The sequence below is a fragment of the Pleurodeles waltl genome, unplaced genomic scaffold (genome assembly GCF_031143425.1).
Source record: "Pleurodeles waltl isolate 20211129_DDA unplaced genomic scaffold, aPleWal1.hap1.20221129 scaffold_236, whole genome shotgun sequence".
NCBI lineage: Eukaryota > Metazoa > Chordata > Amphibia > Caudata > Salamandridae > Pleurodeles > Pleurodeles waltl.
Genome location: NW_027149942.1, coordinates 99825 through 123815, shown reverse-complemented (window position 1 = coordinate 123815; position 23991 = coordinate 99825). Strand labels below are relative to the sequence as shown.

The 23991-nt window shown below is 44.2% G+C and overlaps 6 non-coding genes across 6 annotated transcripts; all 6 read right to left on the bottom strand.

Annotated features, from left to right (window-relative positions):
• Window positions 1-5019: 5019 nt before the first annotated feature.
• TRNAD-GUC (transfer RNA aspartic acid (anticodon GUC)) lies at window positions 5020-5091 on the bottom strand. The gene has a single exon. It is a non-coding gene; the product is annotated as a tRNA-Asp (tRNA).
• A 363-nt stretch (window positions 5092-5454) lies between these two features.
• On the bottom strand, window positions 5455-5540 carry TRNAY-GUA (transfer RNA tyrosine (anticodon GUA)). Its single transcript is given in 2 exon segments — window positions 5455-5490; window positions 5504-5540. It is a non-coding gene; the product is annotated as a tRNA-Tyr (tRNA).
• Window positions 5541-12150: 6610 nt separating this feature from the next.
• On the bottom strand, window positions 12151-12222 carry TRNAD-GUC (transfer RNA aspartic acid (anticodon GUC)). The gene has a single exon. It is a non-coding gene; the product is annotated as a tRNA-Asp (tRNA).
• Window positions 12223-12585: 363 nt separating this feature from the next.
• Window positions 12586-12671, bottom strand: TRNAY-GUA (transfer RNA tyrosine (anticodon GUA)). Its single transcript is given in 2 exon segments — window positions 12586-12621; window positions 12635-12671. It is a non-coding gene; the product is annotated as a tRNA-Tyr (tRNA).
• Window positions 12672-19282: 6611 nt separating this feature from the next.
• On the bottom strand, window positions 19283-19354 carry TRNAD-GUC (transfer RNA aspartic acid (anticodon GUC)). The gene has a single exon. It is a non-coding gene; the product is annotated as a tRNA-Asp (tRNA).
• Window positions 19355-19717: 363 nt separating this feature from the next.
• On the bottom strand, window positions 19718-19803 carry TRNAY-GUA (transfer RNA tyrosine (anticodon GUA)). The gene is given in 2 exon segments: window positions 19718-19753; window positions 19767-19803. It is a non-coding gene; the product is annotated as a tRNA-Tyr (tRNA).
• Between the last annotated feature and the right edge of the window lie 4188 nt (window positions 19804-23991).

Genomic DNA, 23991 nt, shown 5'->3' with positions numbered 1-23991 from the left:
CCCTGGAAGCACCTAGAAACTCTGCTGCTAGGCGCTCTCGAGCACAGTGTCAGTCCCACGGCTGCCTGCGTGTCTTTGACTTCTTCAGGCATCCCTCGCGCTTCCACATAAAGTGTAGCTCGTGACACGCATCACCAGAAGGGAGATTATGGTTGGGGCATAGAAGCTAGACCCCAGGCGCTACATTACATACCCTGCACTGATGCTACAGCAATTGGGCATCGTCATTTGAACGTATTTGCCCTGGTTAGTCAGCGCAAATGTCTTTTTATTTAGCACGTTGATATGCCACAAATGTCATCACAAAACAGGATCAGTACAAGTGTAACATATGCATCCCAGAAATGCAGAAGCGTTGGTTCAACACTGCAATGTATGTAATCCCCCCCCCCCCCCCCGGACTGAAAAATGCACTTAAGGAGCAAACACTTTTTTTTTAGCTCAAATCACTCAGCTGTGTTTTTATAAAACATTACTGGTTTCTTGACAGCAGTGTGAATGATGACCCGAATTGCAGTATGAACAGGGCCTGGCTATTGTTGGCAGCTCTTTCATGGCAGTACCACAATGGCTCCAGATGACAAACAAGCCTTGGTAAAGCTAATAGATCTTGCCTATGTGGGATCTATTGGTTTTGTGAATGTTTTTTTAGCCACATTGTACAGCAGCTCTGGCTTCAGTGCAGCATGGATGAATGTAAAAAAAAGCACTATGAAGTGATCAATGCTGGCTGTGTCATATACAGCTTTTTTCCTTTACTTTCAGCCATGTTGCAGCATGGCTAAATCACTGGCAAAACCAGTAGCTATCACATAGGCGATACCTATTGGCTTTGCCAATGCTTGTGTTCCTTGCCATTAATAACCTGACATCTGAAAAACATCAGGACTTTTACAAGGAGACGTGCACACTACAGGATACTGTCATTTCACTACTAACGCACCTCATGCTTGTCAATGGAAGGTTCCATGGTGTAATGGTTAGCACTCTGGACTTTGAGTCCAGCGATCTGAGTTTGAATCTCGGTAGAACCTGCTGTAGTTTTAATAATTTAACATTCATTTCTTTAGTTTTGTATTATTTTAAAATTTTCAGTCCCGTACTAATTACAAGCGAGCTAATATCTTTTGCACAGTTTACATCATCTATGCGTTGCTTATCTTGTTTATTTGAAATATGTTACTATATGGATGATATCAATTAAAATTGTAGCACAGAAGTATCGCTCGTCATATATATTAATAATGCAGAACAAGTTAGGTGGTCATAGATATTAATAATAATGCAGAACAAGGTAGATGGAAGTGTTAAAAGTGGTTCCGCCCAGTTTCAAACCCGCGACCTTTCACGGGGGCAGCGAACGTGATAACCACTACACTACAGAAACTCGCGGGAGCTGATGTCGCATGTACATTATACTGAGAATTATAAAGGGGTGGGGCATTGGGGGTGACGAGCAGTGAGGGGAGTGCACTGTGCACTCCCCTCAGTGCACATGTGTGTTTGGCCGGCCATCTGGGGCACACTGCTGCCGGGCTGGAGAGAGCAGGCACAGGCTCCCAGTCTGTCTGGGAGCACCGTGGCTGGGCACTCCCAGCCAATCCTAACGCTTCTCTGAGCAGCGTCAGGATTGGCCGCAGGGCAGGCTGGGAGCCTGCTGCTGACGGAGGAGCAGCGGTGCGACGGAGCAGGTAAGTTTTTAGTTTTTTAACTTTTTAATATTGTTAATATTCTCCTTGCCTCCCCACACCCCGCTCTCCACCCCACCTCTGGTAACCCCTGTGAGTCGCGACTGCCACTTAGTCAAGGAGAGTTATCTTTCCCTTAGAGTCCACTCTAGTCAAGGGGGCAAAAAGATTCTGAATCTCTGCCTAACTGAACAACACTTTAATCACCCCAGAGCCTTCCAGTAGCTGACATCACACCCAAAGAAACAATTACTAACAAGACACCATTGTGAATTATGTCCAATTCACTTTTATCCTCTTCTGAACACATCTGCTCCACCTTGGATTACATCCATGCCCAGGAATATAGTAAGGGAGCCGTTCTTGTAGCTCCTTGTTACCAAGTTTCGTCCTTGGCAACCCAACTCTCTCTTCCTTACCTATCACCTGCAGACGAAAGAAAAATAGCGCACAAACAAAGCAAGTTTCATGTTGAAATTAAACATAGGAATTGGCAGACCTTAACTCCAGCTTGAACAATGGAATGGAAGCACATTTTAGTTATGTTTTTACAAATGCAATTGTCTTAAACACAGTAAATGATGAGTGACTATAAAATATATCATTTGTTAAGATACCAAGGTATAAATGCATCTGGTTAACATTTCATAAAAGCAGTTTATATCTAACAAGTGTAATATCACTCACAAAGGCACCATAATGTTGTGGTCTTTTAATGCATCACATTTACATGGGTATAGTTTTTCACACAATATATGAAGGTAAATGCTGTCCTTCTCTTCTACCAAAGAAAGCATAAAGGCACAGCCATGTTATGCTCTGTCACACCCATTGCTGTGAAACATCTGGTGGAGCCCTGGGGGTGCATCTGTAACGTAATGGGTATTTGTAAGGCACGCAATCACCTGCAAGGGTTTCCTGGCGCTGAGCAGGCGTGTGTGTGTGTAGCCCTGTCTAAGGTAGGTTGGTTTATTAAAAACGCAGGTCTTCAACTTCTTGCAGAATTGAAGAAGAGAATAAAATGCTCTTGTGTGAAATGGGAGTCCATTCCATGCTTTAGGAGTGATGCAACAGAACACCCATCCTCCTGATCTGGTTCTCTGTATGTATGGGATGTGTGTGAGTAGGAGCCCTGAGTAGATGGAAGTCTCTTGGTGGTTGTGGAAAGAGAAGCAACTGGTCAAGTAGGTGGGGCCTACGTTGTGTTGTGCCTTGAATGTGTATGTAAGGTGTTTGAAATTAGTTCATTTCTGTTTCGGGAGACAGTGGAGCTCTCTGAGGTATGGTGAGATGTGAATTCAGAGCGGGAGGTTGAGGATGAGTCTGGGTGCCAAATTCCAGGTAGTTTTCTAGTGAGTTATCTGATGTTTCAAGCATAGAGAGCATCCCCGTGGCCCAACTTGCTGCTAACTTGGTCATGAGTGGCAGTTTTCTAGTGTTGCTGGCTGTGGATTCTAATGATGAGTATTGTCTGCTTTCAAGCCCTGCAGGAGGGTTGCCACTTTTTCAGAGAAGAATTCTAAATATTTCTGTCTAGACTCAGGTTACGGAAGGTCCGGGAGATTGTATTTAAATAGTAGTTTGTGGAAAGTTGCACTCCACTCTTTCGGACCTTCATACAAGGAGTAAAACTTTCCTCTTAGCAGTGAACTTACAGCCTGTGATAGTATTCTCTCAGTTCTGAGACTCACACTGAGTAGGGCTTTGAGAAACTTGTTCCAATAAAGAAAATAAAGACGGACTGAAGGGGGCTCAGAAAGAAATGAGGGGTGAAGAAAGAAAGAAGCTGGAATGTGGAGGGAAATAGATTGATGTTGTTAAAGTAATGTTTTATTTTACCAAGTTTGAGAGGGTTTAAAGTTTGACTACTCAGCACTGAAGGTAATGGATATCAAACAAAAAGTCACTGTGGAAACCTGGGATCTTTAGAGCTTCAGTCTAACGTCCTAGCCAAGAGCCCATGGAGGGGCTCTGTTGTTTTGGAGAGCTCACAGGTATCTTTACAGGTGTCCAGGTCTCTCATCACCTCCCCCCTTAGTCTGAAAGAAGCCTCGCCGGGGGTCGCTGCTCTCTTTACAGCAGTGTGGACCAGACATCACCACACAGGCTTAAACCTACGCTTTCGCCGACTGACCAAGATATACAAAAAGCCAGAATAAAACACCAGACATGGAAGACACACTGCATTCATGGAGACCACGAAGAAAGAGATACTGCACATTAAATAGATTTACATTAAATAGATGGAGAATACTTGACGGAGACACAAACTATTAAAACAAGCATTTGCAATGCAACGGGTCTCGCGTTTGCTCATGTTACAGCTGATCGCGTTGTAAACTCCTAACCCGACTTTTCACCTATCGGGCAAAAGTGCATTTATGTACATAACCCGAAAAAGTGAAGTTAATTATGTAAAGTGCTCGACTTCTGCCAAGCGAGATCGCGCTCGTGAATGAGAGAAAAAGAAGTCCATGAGCCCGATGGAAAACAGCGAGCCTCGCATGTTTTCTGTACTTGGTCGCTGCGCTGGAGGAGGGCGAGCCACCGGAAAAGGCATGACCTATGCGTGCCTTCGACTAATGAAAGCAAGCGGATTTTATTAGGCAAGCCCACGTACCAATAAAAAACACTGACGTGACGTTGACAGGGCTCCGAGCCCTTTTCTAAACACTAAAGCGTCTCGCTGCGATACGCATGCGCGAGCGCATGCAACGCAGGCTCGACCCTAAAAACATGAATAACCAATACACTACCCGGAAGCCTACGTTTCTTCGTTACTACAACTTGCATTCACTCCAATTTCAGAAAAGTACGTTCGTTATTAAAAAAGATACAGTTTGGTTCTAATTGTTTGTATAGATGATATATAGTTTTAGTTGAAAATCAGAGGCGCAACTAGAAAAAGTAATAGTGATGAAGCTTATAATACATTTGAAATTAACCATGACGCGATTACGTGGAATTGATAATCAAGCAAAACAGCCAGTACCAATTGTTCACCACATAGTACTTTGTTTTTCTGTAAATATTAAACATTCGCTGTCGACTAAGTGGTCCATAACTTAAAATCAAAATGTACAAATGTGTTCCCAAAACTTGATTCCTTCATGTTGAAAGCTTTCTCTGTTGGATTTCCAAGCCTGCCAGCTCTGCTAGAGGCGCCTCGGTGTTGGTATTTATTACAATTCTATATGCTGCCACTGATCATATTATACAGTGCACTTCATATACATTAAATCGCAATACTTCTAAAATGTCGAGATTGTAAACGAAACAAATAACAAAATGTATTTCTAAAGTGTAAACATGGTTAAGTCATAAACATAGTCTCCCCGTCGGGGAATTGAACCCCGGTCTCCCGCGTGACAGGCGGGGATACTGACCACTATACTAACGAGGAACTGATGACTCCCTGGTACCTGACCTCCTACTGATTGTTCTACCTGTCCCCCTGCTGGGGGCGCTGCACCCACAGAAATGTCAGTGTTGACCCCATCTGTGCAAGGAAAGAGCCGCTCTCTTTGTATCACTGATTTACAGCTTCCTCTGCACAGACTCCTCCTTTTCTCTCTCTGACAGTCACTGGGATCAGCGGCTGCACCTCCGTCCATTTCTGCTCTGGCTAAATTCACTTCTTGGTGCCATCTGAGAAAAATGGGGGAGACAAAAACAATTGTCAAGCTCTAGCGTCGTTGCTTCAAAACATGGCGTATTTTAATTTCAGAATGTGAAAAGAAATATGAAGAGCAAATACGAAAAAAAATCCTTCGAGCCGGATTTGAACCAGCGACCTAAGGATATCAGCTTCACCACTACAGTCCTCCGCTCTACCAACTGAGCTATCGAAGGGACGGAAGCATCATGTGACTGCAGCCTTCAGGTTATGTACCTGCCAGCAGTGGGGCCCATGGTGATCATGTGTATGTGTGCTGGGCATTTAAAGACCGAGGTCACATATCAAGCTGTGTCTTCAGGATGCATGCTGTTTATTTTCAGATGCCTATCTCATTCTCCAGCATCACAAACCTACAATCAGCATCATTTCATCTACCACCGGAGTACTTTTTGGAAACTCATCGCACAATAACTACAAAGGGTGACTCTGCATTTTAATTGGCAAGGCGTGCTTTTCCTCTTCATTTGCGTACTCTGGAAAACACATGCCGCTTTAGCAATGCACATTTTCAGTGCTTTTCTAATATCTCAATATTTCAGCAGCAAGCATGGGGGAGGGCTTTCTGTTGAAGTCAGTCATACAGCCATTGTCTTTCCATCTTGATTACCTTTACTTAGAATTCAAAAAAATAAATGTGTCTTGTCGCAGACGCACAAAGTGATTTCTCAGCATTCTCAATGGTTTATTAAAAATAATGGGAACTAACTTTCTTGAGAAAAGTACAGCTCAGGAAATAAAATGGCAAAACCATCACAACAAGTATGTCGGCCAATGAACTCAGCAGGAATGCTGAAAGTTGTGTAGATTCTTAAACTTTGGAAAGCTTGGCGCTCAGTGTAAGAATGATAGGGAGTGTGCGGTGAGGATGCAGGCATGTTGCCCCCCCCTGTGATTGGTGAAGGCGTGAACAATGACAATATTAACACTTACCAGTTTTACATAAAAAACCTTGCTCTAGTGCAAGGGTGCCCAACATAAGTCCAGTAGAGTCGGATCCATGCCGGATTTGCAGGATATCCACAAGATATATATATGATTGCCAGAAATGAACAACAGTTACATATTAAGCTCGTCCGAGGTCACCTTGAAAACCTGGCATGGACGACCCCGCCTCCCACTGCAATGGAAACCATTCTCTAACACACAGGATGGGGGGAGTGATACTGCTTCCTACCTGGCCTCGTGCAGGAAGGAAGCCAGAGACAGTGTCTGTTAAACTCACTACAAACAGTGGCAACTTGGAACGATTTCACATTTAAGGCTGCACCCAACATTGTCTGCAGCTTGCCAGGCTGTGAGCAGGCCCAGGGTTTGCACAGACTTGAACAGATCCAGCTCTGCTTAAGAGGCTCAGCACTGGTTCTGTAAAGTGTCCATCCCTGGCCAGCCACAGTGCACGTGAGGAGCTGCTCATCCGGTTCTGTGCTCTTGTGCAACAAAAGGAAAGTAAAGTGACCTGATTTCTAAAGTGTTTGCTATTTCCATATGTCACCTTCATAGCACCGTAAATAACCAGTATTCATAGCAGCCACTTTATATACCTTGTGAGGGAAAAGCGTTGAGCCCACTCGGCTCGGATTTAAGAATGTGACCTGTAAGTCATGCTCAGGTACCAGCAGGGGGCACTTTACTAGTGAGCCATCTTGGAGGCTGCCCATGACTGACTCTGCCCTAGCCCACCCCACCTTTTTGAGACAAGCATCTGTTGTGAAAACTCCTCGTCCCCCCCTGGCTCCCAGCAAAGGCCTGACAGCCATCATCTCACCCCTGGAAGCACCTAGAAACTCTGCTGCTAGGCGCTCTCGAGCACAGTGTCAGTCCCACGGCTGCCTGCGTGTCTTTGACTTCTTCAGGCATCCCTCGCGCTTCCACATAAAGTGTAGCTCGTGACACGCATCACCAGAAGGGAGATTATGGTTGGGGCATAGAAGCTAGACCCCAGGCGCTACATTACATACCCTGCACTGATGCTACAGCAATTGGGCATCGTCATTTGAACGTATTTGCCCTGGTTAGTCAGCGCAAATGTCTTTTTATTTAGCACGTTGATATGCCACAAATGTCATCACAAAACAGGATCAGTACAAGTGTAACATATGCATCCCAGAAATGCAGAAGCGTTGGTTCAACACTGCAATGTATGTAATCCCCCCCCCCCCCCCGGACTGAAAAATGCACTTAAGGAGCAAACACTTTTTTTTTAGCTCAAATCACTCAGCTGTGTTTTTATAAAACATTACTGGTTTCTTGACAGCAGTGTGAATGATGACCCGAATTGCAGTATGAACAGGGCCTGGCTATTGTTGGCAGCTCTTTCATGGCAGTACCACAATGGCTCCAGATGACAAACAAGCCTTGGTAAAGCTAATAGATCTTGCCTATGTGGGATCTATTGGTTTTGTGAATGTTTTTTTAGCCACATTGTACAGCAGCTCTGGCTTCAGTGCAGCATGGATGAATGTAAAAAAAAGCACTATGAAGTGATCAATGCTGGCTGTGTCATATACAGCTTTTTTCCTTTACTTTCAGCCATGTTGCAGCATGGCTAAATCACTGGCAAAACCAGTAGCTATCACATAGGCGATACCTATTGGCTTTGCCAATGCTTGTGTTCCTTGCCATTAATAACCTGACATCTGAAAAACATCAGGACTTTTACAAGGAGACGTGCACACTACAGGATACTGTCATTTCACTACTAACGCACCTCATGCTTGTCAATGGAAGGTTCCATGGTGTAATGGTTAGCACTCTGGACTTTGAGTCCAGCAATCTGAGTTTGAATCTCGGTAGAACCTGCTGTAGTTTTAATAATTTAACATTCATTTCTTTAGTTTTGTATTATTTTAAAATTTTCAGTCCCGTACTAATTACAAGCGAGCTAATATCTTTTGCACAGTTTACATCATCTATGCGTTGCTTATCTTGTTTATTTGAAATATGTTACTATATGGATGATATCAATTAAAATTGTAGCACAGAAGTATCGCTCGTCATATATATTAATAATGCAGAACAAGTTAGGTGGTCATAGATATTAATAATAATGCAGAACAAGGTAGATGGAAGTGTTAAAAGTGTTTCCGCCCAGTTTCAAACCCGCGACCTTTCACGGGGGCAGCGAACGTGATAACCACTACACTACAGAAACTCGCGGGAGCTGATGTCGCATGTACATTATACTGAGAATTATAAAGGGGTGGGGCATTGGGGGTGACGAGCAGTGAGGGGAGTGCACTGTGCACTCCCCTCAGTGCACATGTGTGTTTGGCCGGCCATCTGGGGCACACTGCTGCCGGGCTGGAGAGAGCAGGCACAGGCTCCCAGTCTGTCTGGGAGCACCGTGGCTGGGCACTCCCAGCCAATCCTAACGCTTCTCTGAGCAGCGTCAGGATTGGCCGCAGGGCAGGCTGGGAGCCTGCTGCTGACGGAGGAGCAGCGGTGCGACGGAGCAGGTAAGTTTTTAGTTTTTTAACTTTTTAATATTGTTAATATTCTCCTTGCCTCCCCACACCCCGCTCTCCACCCCACCTCTGGTAACCCCTGTGAGTCGCGACTGCCACTTAGTCAAGGAGAGTTATCTTTCCCTTAGAGTCCACTCTAGTCAAGGGGGCAAAAAGATTCTGAATCTCTGCCTAACTGAACAACACTTTAATCACCCCAGAGCCTTCCAGTAGCTGACATCACACCCAAAGAAACAATTACTAACAAGACACCATTGTGAATTATGTCCAATTCACTTTTATCCTCTTCTGAACACATCTGCTCCACCTTGGATTACATCCATGCCCAGGAATATAGTAAGGGAGCCGTTCTTGTAGCTCCTTGTTACCAAGTTTCGTCCTTGGCAACCCAACTCTCTCTTCCTTACCTATCACCTGCAGACGAAAGAAAAATAGCGCACAAACAAAGCAAGTTTCATGTTGAAATTAAACATAGGAATTGGCAGACCTTAACTCCAGCTTGAACAATGGAATGGAAGCACATTTTAGTTATGTTTTTACAAATGCAATTGTCTTAAACACAGTAAATGATGAGTGACTATAAAATATATCATTTGTTAAGATACCAAGGTATAAATGCATCTGGTTAACATTTCATAAAAGCAGTTTATATCTAACAAGTGTAATATCACTCACAAAGGCACCATAATGTTGTGGTCTTTTAATGCATCACATTTACATGGGTATAGTTTTTCACACAATATATGAAGGTAAATGCTGTCCTTCTCTTCTACCAAAGAAAGCATAAAGGCACAGCCATGTTATGCTCTGTCACACCCATTGCTGTGAAACATCTGGTGGAGCCCTGGGGGTGCATCTGTAACGTAATGGGTATTTGTAAGGCACGCAATCACCTGCAAGGGTTTCCTGGCGCTGAGCAGGCGTGTGTGTGTGTAGCCCTGTCTAAGGTAGGTTGGTTTATTAAAAACGCAGGTCTTCAACTTCTTGCAGAATTGAAGAAGAGAATAAAATGCTCTTGTGTGAAATGGGAGTCCATTCCATGCTTTAGGAGTGATGCAACAGAACACCCATCCTCCTGATCTGGTTCTCTGTATGTATGGGATGTGTGTGAGTAGGAGCCCTGAGTAGATGGAAGTCTCTTGGTGGTTGTGGAAAGAGAAGCAACTGGTCAAGTAGGTGGGGCCTACGTTGTGTTGTGCCTTGAATGTGTATGTAAGGTGTTTGAAATTAGTTCATTTCTGTTTCGGGAGACAGTGGAGCTCTCTGAGGTATGGTGAGATGTGAATTCAGAGCGGGAGGTTGAGGATGAGTCTGGGTGCCAAATTCCAGGTAGTTTTCTAGTGAGTTATCTGATGTTTCAAGCATAGAGAGCATCCCCGTGGCCCAACTTGCTGCTAACTTGGTCATGAGTGGCAGTTTTCTAGTGTTGCTGGCTGTGGATTCTAATGATGAGTATTGTCTGCTTTCAAGCCCTGCAGGAGGGTTGCCACTTTTTCAGAGAAGAATTCTAAATATTTCTGTCTAGACTCAGGTTACGGAAGGTCCGGGAGATTGTATTTAAATAGTAGTTTGTGGAAAGTTGCACTCCACTCTTTCAGACCTTCATACAAGGAGTAAAACTTTCCTCTTAGCAGTGAACTTACAGCCTGTGATAGTATTCTCTCAGTTCTGAGACTCACACTGAGTAGGGCTTTGAGAAACTTGTTCCAATAAAGAAAATAAAGACGGACTGAAGGGGGCTCAGAAAGAAATGAGGGGTGAAGAAAGAAAGAAGCTGGAATGTGGAGGGAAATAGATTGATGTTGTTAAAGTAATGTTTTATTTTACCAAGTTTGAGAGGGTTTAAAGTTTGACTACTCAGCACTGAAGGTAATGGATATCAAACAAAAAGTCACTGTGGAAACCTGGGATCTTTAGAGCTTCAGTCTAACGTCCTAGCCAAGAGCCCATGGAGGGGCTCTGTTGTTTTGGAGAGCTCATAGGTATCTTTACAGGTGTCCAGGTCTCTCATCACCTCCCCCCTTAGTCTGAAAGAAGCCTCGCCGGGGGTCGCTGCTCTCTTTACAGCAGTGTGGACCAGACATCACCACACAGGCTTAAACCTACGCTTTCGCCGACTGACCAAGATATACAAAAAGCCAGAATAAAACACCAGACATGGAAGACACACTGCATTCATGGAGACCACGAAGAAAGAGATACTGCACATTAAATAGATTTACATTAAATAGATGGAGAATACTTGACGGAGACACAAACTATTAAAACAAGCATTTGCAATGCAACGGGTCTCGCGTTTGCTCATGTTACAGCTGATCGCGTTGTAAACTCCTAACCCGACTTTTCACCTATCGGGCAAAAGTGCATTTATGTACATAACCCGAAAAAGTGAAGTTAATTATGTAAAGTGCTCGACTTCTGCCAAGCGAGATCGCGCTCGTGAATGAGAGAAAAAGAAGTCCATGAGCCCGATGGAAAACAGCGAGCCTCGCATGTTTTCTGTACTTGGTCGCTGCGCTGGAGGAGGGCGAGCCACCGGAAAAGGCATGACCTATGCGTGCCTTCGACTAATGAAAGCAAGCGGATTTTATTAGGCAAGCCCACGTACCAATAAAAAACACTGACGTGACGTTGACAGGGCTCCGAGCCCTTTTCTAAACACTAAAGCGTCTCGCTGCGATACGCATGCGCGAGCGCATGCAACGCAGGCTCGACCCTAAAAACATGAATAACCAATACACTACCCGGAAGCCTACGTTTCTTCGTTACTACAACTTGCATTCACTCCAATTTCAGAAAAGTACGTTCGTTATTAAAAAAGATACAGTTTGGTTCTAATTGTTTGAATAGATGATATATAGTTTTAGTTGAAAATCAGAGGCGCAACTAGAAAAAGTAATAGTGATGAAGCTTATAATACATTTGAAATTAACCATGACGCGATTACGTGGAATTGATAATCAAGCAAAACAGCCAGTACCAATTGTTCACCACATAGTACTTTGTTTTTCTGTAAATATTAAACATTCGCTGTCGACTAAGTGGTCCATAACTTAAAATCAAAATGTACAAATGTGTTCCCAAAACTTGATTCCTTCATGTTGAAAGCTTTCTCTGTTGGATTTCCAAGCCTGCCAGCTCTGCTAGAGGCGCCTCGGTGTTGGTATTTATTACAATTCTATATGCTGCCACTGATCATATTATACAGTGCACTTCATATACATTAAATCGCAATACTTCTAAAATGTCGAGATTGTAAACGAAACAAATAACAAAATGTATTTCTAAAGTGTAAACATGGTTAAGTCATAAACATAGTCTCCCCGTCGGGGAATTGAACCCCGGTCTCCCGCGTGACAGGCGGGGATACTGACCACTATACTAACGAGGAACTGATGACTCCCTGGTACCTGACCTCCTACTGATTGTTCTACCTGTCCCCCTGCTGGGGGCGCTGCACCCACAGAAATGTCAGTGTTGACCCCATCTGTGCAAGGAAAGAGCCGCTCTCTTTGTATCACTGATTTACAGCTTCCTCTGCACAGACTCCTCCTTTTCTCTCTCTGACAATCCCTGGGATCAGCGGCTGCACCTCCATCCATTTCTGCTCTGGCTAAATTCACTTCTTGGTGCCATCTGAGAAAAATGGGGGAGACAAAAACAATTGTCAAGCTCTAGCGTCGTTGCTTCAAAACATGGCGTATTTTAATTTCAGAATGTGAAAAGAAATATGAAGAGCAAATACGAAAAAAAATCCTTCGAGCCGGATTTGAACCAGCGACCTAAGGATATCAGCTTCACCACTACAGTCCTCCGCTCTACCAACTGAGCTATCGAAGGGACGGAAGCATCATGTGACTGCAGCCTTCAGGTTATGTACCTGCCAGCAGTGGGGCCCATGGTGATCATGTGTATGTGTGCTGGGCATTTAAAGACCGAGGTCACATATCAAGCTGTGTCTTCAGGATGCATGCTGTTTATTTTCAGATGCCTATCTCATTCTCCAGCATCACAAACCTACAATCAGCATCATTTCATCTACCACCGGAGTACTTTTTGGAAACTCATCGCACAATAACTACAAAGGGTGACTCTGCATTTTAATTGGCAAGGCGTGCTTTTCCTCTTCATTTGCGTACTCTGGAAAACACATGCCGCTTTAGCAATGCACATTTTCAGTGCTTTTCTAATATCTCAATATTTCAGCAGCAAGCATGGGGGAGGGCTTTCTGTTGAAGTCAGTCATACAGCCATTGTCTTTCCATCTTGATTACCTTTACTTAGAATTCAAAAAAATAAATGTGTCTTGTCGCAGACGCACACAGTGATTTCTCAGCATTCTCAATGGTTTATTAAAAATAATGGGAACTAACTTTCTTGAGAAAAGTACAGCTCAGGAAATAAAATGGCAAAACCATCACAACAAGTATGTCGGCCAATGAACTCAGCAGGAATGCTGAAAGTTGTGTAGATTCTTAAACTTTGGAAAGCTTGGCGCTCAGTGTAAGAATGATAGGGAGTGTGCGGTGAGGATGCAGGCATGTTGCCCCCCCCTGTGATTGGTGAAGGCGTGAACAATGACAATATTAACACTTACCAGTTTTACATAAAAAACCTTGCTCTAGTGCAAGGGTGCCCAACATAAGTCCAGTAGAGTCGGATCCATGCCGGATTTGCAGGATATCCACAAGATATATATATGATTGCCAGAAATGAACAACAGTTACATATTAAGCTCGTCCGAGGTCACCTTGAAAACCTGGCATGGACGACCCCGCCTCCCACTGCAATGGAAACCATTCTCTAACACACAGGATGGGGGGAGTGATACTGCTTCCTACCTGGCCTCGTGCAGGAAGGAAGCCAGAGACAGTGTCTGTTAAACTCACTACAAACAGTGGCAACTTGGAACGATTTCACATTTAAGGCTGCACCCAACATTGTCTGCAGCTTGCCAGGCTGTGAGCAGGCCCAGGGTTTGCACAGACTTGAACAGATCCAGCTCTGCTTAAGAGGCTCAGCACTGGTTCTGTAAAGTGTCCATCCCTGGCCAGCCACAGTGCACGTGAGGAGCTGCTCATCCGGTTCTGTGCTCTTGTGCAACAAAAGGAAAGTAAAGTGACCTGATTTCTAAAGTGTTTGCTATTTCCATATGTCACCTTCATAGCACCGTAAATAACCAGTATTCATAGCAGCCACTTTATATACCTTGTGAGGGAAAAGCGTTGAGCCCACTCGGCTCGGATTTAAGAATGTGACCTGTAAGTCATGCTCAGGTACCAGCAGGGGGCACTTTACTAGTGAGCCATCTTGGAGGCTGCCCATGACTGACTCTGCCCTAGCCCACCCCACCTTTTTGAGACAAGCATCTGTTGTGAAAACTCCTCGTCCCCCCCTGGCTCCCAGCAAAGGCCTGACAGCCATCATCTCACCCCTGGAAGCACCTAGAAACTCTGCTGCTAGGCGCTCTCGAGCACAGTGTCAGTCCCACGGCTGCCTGCGTGTCTTTGACTTCTTCAGGCATCCCTCGCGCTTCCACATAAAGTGTAGCTCGTGACACGCATCACCAGAAGGGAGATTATGGTTGGGGCATAGAAGCTAGACCCCAGGCGCTACATTACATACCCTGCACTGATGCTACAGCAATTGGGCATCGTCATTTGAACGTATTTGCCCTGGTTAGTCAGCGCAAATGTCTTTTTATTTAGCACGTTGATATGCCACAAATGTCATCACAAAACAGGATCAGTACAAGTGTAACATATGCATCCCAGAAATGCAGAAGCGTTGGTTCAACACTGCAATGTATGTAATCCCCCCCCCCCCCCCCGGACTGAAAAATGCACTTAAGGAGCAAACACTTTTTTTTTAGCTCAAATCACTCAGCTGTGTTTTTATAAAACATTACTGGTTTCTTGACAGCAGTGTGAATGATGACCCGAATTGCAGTATGAACAGGGCCTGGCTATTGTTGGCAGCTCTTTCATGGCAGTACCACAATGGCTCCAGATGACAAACAAGCCTTGGTAAAGCTAATAGATCTTGCCTATGTGGGATCTATTGGTTTTGTGAATGTTTTTTTAGCCACATTGTACAGCAGCTCTGGCTTCAGTGCAGCATGGATGAATGTAAAAAAAAGCACTATGAAGTGATCAATGCTGGCTGTGTCATATACAGCTTTTTTCCTTTACTTTCAGCCATGTTGCAGCATGGCTAAATCACTGGCAAAACCAGTAGCTATCACATAGGCGATACCTATTGGCTTTGCCAATGCTTGTGTTCCTTGCCATTAATAACCTGACATCTGAAAAACATCAGGACTTTTACAAGGAGACGTGCACACTACAGGATACTGTCATTTCACTACTAACGCACCTCATGCTTGTCAATGGAAGGTTCCATGGTGTAATGGTTAGCACTCTGGACTTTGAGTCCAGCGATCTGAGTTTGAATCTCGGTAGAACCTGCTGTAGTTTTAATAATTTAACATTCATTTCTTTAGTTTTGTATTATTTTAAAATTTTCAGTCCCGTACTAATTACAAGCGAGCTAATATCTTTTGCACAGTTTACATCATCTATGCGTTGCTTATCTTGTTTATTTGAAATATGTTACTATATGGATGATATCAATTAAAATTGTAGCACAGAAGTATCGCTCGTCATATATATTAATAATGCAGAACAAGTTAGGTGGTCATAGATATTAATAATAATGCAGAACAAGGTAGATGGAAGTGTTAAAAGTGTTTCCGCCCAGTTTCAAACCCGCGACCTTTCACGGGGGCAGCGAACGTGATAACCACTACACTACAGAAACTCGCGGGAGCTGATGTCGCATGTACATTATACTGAGAATTATAAAGGGGTGGGGCATTGGGGGTGACGAGCAGTGAGGGGAGTGCACTGTGCACTCCCCTCAGTGCACATGTGTGTTTGGCCGGCCATCTGGGGCACACTGCTGCCGGGCTGGAGAGAGCAGGCACAGGCTCCCAGTCTGTCTGGGAGCACCGTGGCTGGGCACTCCCAGCCAATCCTAACGCTTCTCTGAGCAGCGTCAGGATTGGCCGCAGGGCAGGCTGGGAGCCTGCTGCTGACGGAGGAGCAGCGGTGCGACGGAGCAGGTAAGTTTTTAGTTTTTTAACTTTTTAATATTGTTAATATTCTCCTTGCCTCCCCACACCCCGCTCTCCACCCCACCTCTGGTAACCCCTGTGAGTCGCGACTGCCACTTAGTCAAGGAGAGTTATCTTTCCCTTAGAGTCCACTCTAGTCAAGGGGGCAAAAAGATTCTGAATCTCTGCCTAACTGAACAACACTTTAATCACCCCAGAGCCTTCCAGTAGCTGACATCACACCCAAAGAAACAATTACTAACAAGACACCATTGTGAATTATGTCCAATTCACTTTTATCCTCTTCTGAACACATCTGCTCCACCTTGGATTACATCCATGCCCAGGAATATAGTAAGGGAGCCGTTCTTGTAGCTCCTTGTTACCAAGTTTCGTCCTTGGCAACCCAACTCTCTCTTCCTTACCTATCACCTGCAGACGAAAGAAAAATAGCGCACAAACAAAGCAAGTTTCATGTTGAAATTAAACATAGGAATTGGCAGACCTTAACTCCAGCTTGAACAATGGAATGGAAGCACATTTTAGTTATGTTTTTACAAATGCAATTGTCTTAAACACAGTAAATGATGAGTGACTATAAAATATATCATTTGTTAAGATACCAAGGTATAAATGCATCTGGTTAACATTTCATAAAAGCAGTTTATATCTAACAAGTGTAATATCACTCACAAAGGCACCATAATGTTGTGGTCTTTTAATGCATCACATTTACATGGGTATAGTTTTTCACACAATATATGAAGGTAAATGCTGTCCTTCTCTTCTACCAAAGAAAGCATAAAGGCACAGCCATGTTATGCTCTGTCACACCCATTGCTGTGAAACATCTGGTGGAGCCCTGGGGGTGCATCTGTAACGTAATGGGTATTTGTAAGGCACGCAATCACCTGCAAGGGTTTCCTGGCGCTGAGCAGGCGTGTGTGTGTGTAGCCCTGTCTAAGGTAGGTTGGTTTATTAAAAACGCAGGTCTTCAACTTCTTGCAGAATTGAAGAAGAGAATAAAATGCTCTTGTGTGAAATGGGAGTCCATTCCATGCTTTAGGAGTGATGCAACAGAACACCCATCCTCCTGATCTGGTTCTCTGTATGTATGGGATGTGTGTGAGTAGGAGCCCTGAGTAGATGGAAGTCTCTTGGTGGTTGTGGAAAGAGAAGCAACTGGTCAAGTAGGTGGGGCCTACGTTGTGTTGTGCCTTGAATGTGTATGTAAGGTGTTTGAAATTAGTTCATTTCTGTTTCGGGAGACAGTGGAGCTCTCTGAGGTATGGTGAGATGTGAATTCAGAGCGGGAGGTTGAGGATGAGTCTGGGTGCCAAATTCCAGGTAGTTTTCTAGTGAGTTATCTGATGTTTCAAGCATAGAGAGCATCCCCGTGGCCCAACTTGCTGCTAACTTGGTCATGAGTGGCAGTTTTCTAGTGTTGCTGGCTGTGGATTCTAATGATGAGTATTGTCTGCTTTCAAGCCCTGCAGGAGGGTTGCCACTTTTTCAGAGAAGAATTCTAAATATTTCTGTCTAGACTCAGGTTACGGAAGGTCCGGGAGATTGTATTTAAATAGTAGTTTGTGGAAAGTTGCACTCCACTCTTTCGGACCTTCATACAAGGAGTAAAACTTTCCTCTTAGCAGTGAACTTACAGCCTGTGATAGTATTCTCTCAGTTCTGAGACTCACACTGAGTAGGGCTTTGAGAAACTTGTTCCAATAAAGAAAATAAAGACGGACTGAAGGGGGCTCAGAAAGAAATGAGGGGTGAAGAAAGAAAGAAGCTGGAATGTGGAGGGAAATAGATTGATGTTGTTAAAGTAATGTTTTATTTTACCAAGTTTGAGAGGGTTTAAAGTTTGACTACTCAGCACTGAAGGTAATGGATATCAAACAAAAAGTCACTGTGGAAACCTGGGATCTTTAGAGCTTCAGTCTAACGTCCTAGCCAAGAGCCCATGGAGGGGCTCTGTTGTTTTGGAGAGCTCACAGGTATCTTTACAGGTGTCCAGGTCTCTCATCACCTCCCCCCTTAGTCTGAAAGAAGCCTCGCCGGGGGTCGCTGCTCTCTTTACAGCAGTGTGGACCAGACATCACCACACAGGCTTAAACCTACGCTTTCGCCGACTGACCAAGATATACAAAAAGCCAGAATAAAACACCAGACATGGAAGACACACTGCATTCATGGAGACCACGAAGAAAGAGATACTGCACATTAAATAGATTTACATTAAATAGATGGAGAATACTTGACGGAGACACAAACTATTAAAACAAGCATTTGCAATGCAACGGGTCTCGCGTTTGCTCATGTTACAGCTGATCGCGTTGTAAACTCCTAACCCGACTTTTCACCTATCGGGCAAAAGTGCATTTATGTACATAACCCGAAAAAGTGAAGTTAATTATGTAAAGTGCTCGACTTCTGCCAAGCGAGATCGCGCTCGTGAATGAGAGAAAAAGAAGTCCATGAGCCCGATGGAAAACAGCGAGCCTCGCATGTTTTCTGTACTTGGTCGCTGCGCTGGAGGAGGGCGAGCCACCGGAAAAGGCATGACCTATGCGTGCCTTCGACTAATGAAAGCAAGCGGATTTTATTAGGCAAGCCCACGTACCAATAAAAAACACTGACGTGACGTTGACAGGGCTCCGAGCCCTTTTCTAAACACTAAAGCGTCTCGCTGCGATACGCATGCGCGAGCGCATGCAACGCAGGCTCGACCCTAAAAACATGAATAACCAATACACTACCCGGAAGCCTACGTTTCTTCGTTACTACAACTTGCATTCACTCCAATTTCAGAAAAGTACGTTCGTTATTAAAAAAGATACAGTTTGGTTCTAATTGTTTGAATAGATGATATATAGTTTTAGTTGAAAATCAGAGGCGCAACTAGAAAAAGTAATAGTGATGAAGCTTATAATACATTTGAAATTAACCATGACGCGATTACGTGGAATTGATAATCAAGCAAAACAGCCAGTACCAATTGTTCACCACATAGTACTTTGTTTTTCTGTAAATATTAAACATTCGCTGTCGACTAAGTGGTCCATAACTTAAAATCAAAATGTACAAATGTGTTCCCAAAACTTGATTCCTTCATGTTGAAAGCTTTCTCTGTTGGATTTCCAAGCCTGCCAGCTCTGCTAGAGGCGCCTCGGTGTTGGTATTTATTACAATTCTATATGCTGCCACTGATCATATTATACAGTGCACTTCATATACATTAAATCGCAATACTTCTAAAATGTCGAGATTGTAAACGAAACAAATAACAAAATGTATTTCTAAAGTGTAAACATGGTTAAGTCATAAACATAGTCTCCCCGTCGGGGAATTGAACCCCGGTCTCCCGCGTGACAGGCGGGGATACTGACCACTATACTAACGAGGAACTGATGACTCCCTGGTACCTGACCTCCTACTGATTGTTCTACCTGTCCCCCTGCTGGGGGCGCTGCACCCACAGAAATGTCAGTGTTGACCCCATCTGTGCAAGGAAAGAGCCGCTCTCTTTGTATCACTGATTTACAGCTTCCTCTGCACAGACTCCTCCTTTTCTCTCTCTGACAATCCCTGGGATCAGCGGCTGCACCTCCATCCATTTCTGCTCTGGCTAAATTCACTTCTTGGTGCCATCTGAGAAAAATGGGGGAGACAAAAACAATTGTCAAGCTCTAGCGTCGTTGCTTCAAAACATGGCGTATTTTAATTTCAGAATGTGAAAAGAAATATGAAGAGCAAATACGAAAAAAAATCCTTCGAGCCGGATTTGAACCAGCGACCTAAGGATATCAGCTTCACCACTACAGTCCTCCGCTCTACCAACTGAGCTATCGAAGGGACGGAAGCATCATGTGACTGCAGCCTTCAGGTTATGTACCTGCCAGCAGTGGGGCCCATGGTGATCATGTGTATGTGTGCTGGGCATTTAAAGACCGAGGTCACATATCAAGCTGTGTCTTCAGGATGCATGCGGGTTATTTTCAGATGCCTATCTCATTCTCCAGCATCACAAACCTACAATCAGCATCATTTCATCTACCACCTGAGTACTTTTTGGAAACTCATCGCACAATAACTACAAAGGGTGACTCTGCATTTTAATTGGCAAGGCGTGCTTTTCCTCTTCATTTGCGTACTCTGGAAAACACATGCCGCTTTAGCAATGCACATTTTCAGTGCTTTTCTAATATCTCAATATTTCAGCAGCAAGCATGGGGGAGGGCTTTCTGTTGAAGTCAGTCATACAGCCATTGTCTTTCCATCTTGATTACCTTTACTTAGAATTCAAAAAAATAAATGTGTCTTGTCGCAGACGCACAAAGTGATTTCTCAGCATTCTCAATGGTTTATTAAAAATAATGGGAACTAACTTTCTTGAGAAAAGTACAGCTCAGGAAATAAAATGGCAAAACCATCACAACAAGTATGTCGGCCAACGAACTCAGCAGGAATGCTGAAAGTTGTGTAGATTCTTAAACTTTGGAAAGCTTGGCGCTCAGTGTAAGAATGATAGGGAGTGTGCGGTGAGGATGCAGGCATGTTGCCCCCCCCTGTGATTGGTGAAGGCGTGAACAATGACAATATTAACACTTACCAGTTTTACATAAAAAACCTTGCTCTAGTGCAAGGGTGCCCAACATAAGTCCAGTAGAGTCGGATCCATGCCGGATTTGCAGGATATCCACAAGATATATATATGATTGCCAGAAATGAACAACAGTTACATATTAAGCTCGTCCGAGGTCACCTTGAAAACCTGGCATGGACGGCCCCGCCTCCCACTGCAATGGAAACCATTCTCTAACACACAGGATGGGGGGAGTGATACTGCTTCCTACCTGGCCTCGTGCAGGAAGGAAGCCAGAGACAGTGTCTGTTAAACTCACTACAAACAGTGGCAACTTGGAACGATTTCACATTTAAGGCTGCACCCAACATTGTCTGCAGCTTGCCAGGCTGTGAGCAGGCCCAGGGTTTGCACAGACTTGAACAGATCCAGCTCTGCTTAAGAGGCTCAGCACTGGTTCTGTAAAGTGTCCATCCCTGGCCAGCCACAGTGCACGTGAGGAGCTGCTCATCCGGTTCTGTGCTCTTGTGCAACAAAAGGAAAGTAAAGTGACCTGATTTCTAAAGTGTTTGCTATTTCCATATGTCACCTTCATAGCACCGTAAATAACCAGTATTCATAGCAGCCACTTTATATACCTTGTGAGGGAAAAGCGTTGAGCCCACTCGGCTCGGATTTAAGAATGTGACCTGTAAGTCATGCTCAGGTACCAGCAGGGGGCACTTTACTAGTGAGCCATCTTGGAGGCTGCCCATGACTGACTCTGCCCTAGCCCACCCCACCTTTTTGAGACAAGCATCTGTTGTGAAAACTCCTCGTCCCCCCCTGGCTCCCAGCAAAGGCCTGACAGCCATCATCTCACCCCTGGAAGCACCTAGAAACTCTGCTGCTAGGCGCTCTCGAGCACAGTGTCAGTCCCACGGCTGCCTGCGTGTCTTTGACTTCTTCAGGCATCCCTCGCGCTTCCACATAAAGTGTAGCTCGTGACACGCATCACCAGAAGGGAGATTATGGTTGGGGCATAGAAGCTAGACCCCAGGCGCTACATTACATACCCTGCACTGATGCTACAGCAATTGGGCATCGTCATTTGAACGTATTTGCCCTGGTTAGTCAGCGCAAATGTCTTTTTATTTAGCACGTTGATATGCCACAAATGTCATCACAAAACAGGATCAGTACAAGTGTAACATATGCATCCCAGAAATGCAGAAGCGTTGGTTCAACACTGCAATGTATGTAATCCCCCCCCCCCCGGACTGAAAAATGCACTTAAGGAGCAAACACTTTTTTTTTAGCTCAAATCACTCAGCTGTGTTTTTATAAAACATTACTGGTTTCTTGACAGCAGTGTGAATGATGACCCGAATTGCAGTATGAACAGGGCCTGGCTATTGTTGGCAGCTCTTTCATGGCAGTACCACAATGGCTCCAGATGACAAACAAGCCTTGGTAAAGCTAATAGATCTTGCCTATGTGGGATCTATTGGTTTTGTGAATGTTTTTTTAGCCACATTGTACAGCAGCTCTGGCTTCAGTGCAGCATGGATGAATGTAAAAAAAAGCACTATGAAGTGATCAATGCTGGCTGTGTCATATACAGCTTTTTTCCTTTACTTTCAGCCATGTTGCAGCATGGCTAAATCACTGGCAAAACCAGTAGCTATCACATAGGCGATACCTATTGGCTTTGCCAATGCTTGTGTTCCTTGCCATTAATAACCTGACATCTGAAAAACATCAGGACTTTTACAAGGAGACGTGCACACTACAGGATACTGTCATTTCACTACTAACGCACCTCATGCTTGTCAATGGAAGGTTCCATGGTGTAATGGTTAGCACTCTGGACTTTGAGTCCAGCGATCTGAGTTTGAATCTCGGTAGAACCTGCTGTAGTTTTAATAATTTAACATTCATTTCTTTAGTTTTGTATTATTTTAAAATTTTCAGTCCCGTACTAATTACAAGCGAGCTAATATCTTTTGCACAGTTTACATCATCTATGCGTTGCTTATCTTGTTTATTTGAAATATGTTACTATATGGATGATATCAATTAAAATTGTAGCACAGAAGTATCGCTCGTCATATATATTAATAATGCAGAACAAGTTAGGTGGTCATAGATATTAATAATAATGCAGAACAAGGTAGATGGAAGTGTTAAAAGTGTTTCCGCCCAGTTTCAAACCCGCGACCTTTCACGGGGGCAGCGAACGTGATAACCACTACACTACAGAAACTCGCGGGAGCTGATGTCGCATGTACATTATACTGAGAATTATAAAGGGGTGGGGCATTGGGGGTGACGAGCAGTGAGGGGAGTGCACTGTGCACTCCCCTCAGTGCACATGTGTGTTTGGCCGGCCATCTGGGGCACACTGCTGCCGGGCTGGAGAGAGCAGGCACAGGCTCCCAGTCTGTCTGGGAGCACCGTGGCTGGGCACTCCCAGCCAATCCTAACGCTTCTCTGAGCAGCGTCAGGATTGGCCGCAGGGCAGGCTGGGAGCCTGCTGCTGACGGAGGAGCAGCGGTGCGACGGAGCAGGTAAGTTTTTAGTTTTTTAACTTTTTAATATTGTTAATATTCTCCTTGCCTCCCCACACCCCGCTCTCCACCCCACCTCTGGTAAACCCTGTGAGTCGCGACTGCCACTTAGTCAAGGAGAGTTATCTTTCCCTTAGAGTCCACTCTAGTCAAGGGGGCAAAAAGATTCTGAATCTCTGCCTAACTGAACAACACTTTAATCACCCCAGAGCCTTCCAGTAGCTGACATCACACCCAAAGAAACAATTACTAACAAGACACCATTGTGAATTATGTCCAATTCACTTTTATCCTCTTCTGAACACATCTGCTCCACCTTGGATTACATCCATGCCCAGGAATATAGTAAGGGAGCCGTTCTTGTAGCTCCTTGTTACCAAGTTTCGTCCTTGGCAACCCAACTCTCTCTTCCTTACCTATCACCTGCAGACGAAAGAAAAATAGCGCACAAACAAAGCAAGTTTCATGTTGAAATTAAACATAGGAATTGGCAGACCTTAACTCCAGCTTGAACAATGGAATGGAAGCACATTTTAGTTATGTTTTTACAAATGCAATTGTCTTAAACACAGTAAATGATGAGTGACTATAAAATATATCATTTGTTAAGATACCAAGGTATAAATGCATCTGGTTAACATTTCATAAAAGCAGTTTATATCTAACAAGTGTAATATCACTCACAAAGGCACCATAATGTTGTGGTCTTTTAATGCATCACATTTACATGGGTATAGTTTTTCACACAATATATGAAGGTAAATGCTGTCCTTCTCTTCTACCAAAGAAAGCATAAAGGCACAGCCATGTTATGCTCTGTCACACCCATTGCTGTGAAACATCTGGTGGAGCCCTGGGGGTGCATCTGTAACGTAATGGGTATTTGTAAGGCACGCAATCACCTGCAAG